We start from the raw sequence: 1,335 nt of genomic DNA, 5'->3' as shown, positions 1-1,335 counted from the left end.
CTGGAGATGGGAAAGTTGGGATGAGATGGAAGTTTGATGGGAAGACCTGCCCGTCCCAGTTCCTCCGCTCTATGTCATCCTAACGAGGACGAGTCCGTTATTCCTCTATGAATATATTATTCATGACTTCCTACTTTCATATCTGAAATCTCTCACTGAAACATTGGTCTTTTTTAAAGCATGACTTTGTTTGTGTTCATAAATATGTATATATGTATCTATGATAAACGAAACTGCAATAAGACCAGTAATATAATTTCTTTGTCCAGTCAGTAAATCATTTGCCGACCCCTCCGGCTCATCATACATAAAACATTGAATAAAATATGAATTTGAATTTTCATTTTATAAAATGATTGTATTGTGTGAGAGAGGTGAAGACCTCTGTGCAAACTCCGTTGCCTGTGTCATGCACTCAGGGGTTTGTACGAGGTCGTGGATTACCGAGCTTTATTGCCGCATGGCTCTGATGCCTCTTAAACATAGATTATTTACAGATTATTTATAACTCTTCACTTGGACAATGAATGGATCAATACTGTGCTTTAGGGGAGAACCACAATAAACCACAATGAAATGCTATTATTTTTAGTCTTATTCGTGAGTCGATATGTTGATATTGATATTTCAGTATTTTTCAGTCTAAGCTCTACCTACTGTATCTGTAGTGTGTGTTCGATTATCATGCACAATAATTTCCAGATTTTCTTGCATTTCATATAGAATGATAAAAACCTTTGATTTGAAATGCCTTTCTAATGGAGGCCTGAGGGTACCTGCACATTTGTACTCATGCACATATGCTTGCCTGTACACATACATGAGCCATACATGTGGGTCATACAGCCAAGATATAATCAGTGAATATGGAAGGGGATGCTGAGGCCAGAGGTTAGAGAAAAATGAGAATGACATCACTGTCATCACCGTCACCACCGTCACCACCGTCACTGCTGCTATCGCGGTCACCACCGTCACTGCTGCTATCGCTGTCACCACCGTCACCACCGTCACTGCTGCTATCACTGTCACCACCGTCACTGCTGCTATCACTGTCACCACCGTCACCACTGTCACTGCTGCTATCACTGTCACCACCGTCACTGCTGCTATCGCTGTCACCACCGTCACTGCTGCTATCACTGTCACCACCGTCACCACCGTCACTGCTGCTATCACCGTCACCACTGCTATCGCTGTCACCACCGTCACTGCTGCTATCACTGTCACCACCGTCACTGCTGCTATCGCTGTCACCACCGTCACTGCTGCTATCACTGTCACCACCGTCACCACCGTCACTGCTGCTATCACCGTCACCACTGCTATCGCTGT

This window comes from Electrophorus electricus, unplaced genomic scaffold (assembly GCF_041902795.1).
Source record: "Electrophorus electricus isolate QZ-2024a unplaced genomic scaffold, ASM4190279v1 Scaffold254, whole genome shotgun sequence".
Lineage (NCBI taxonomy): Eukaryota > Metazoa > Chordata > Actinopteri > Gymnotiformes > Gymnotidae > Electrophorus > Electrophorus electricus.
This window is presented reverse-complemented; position numbering follows the sequence as displayed.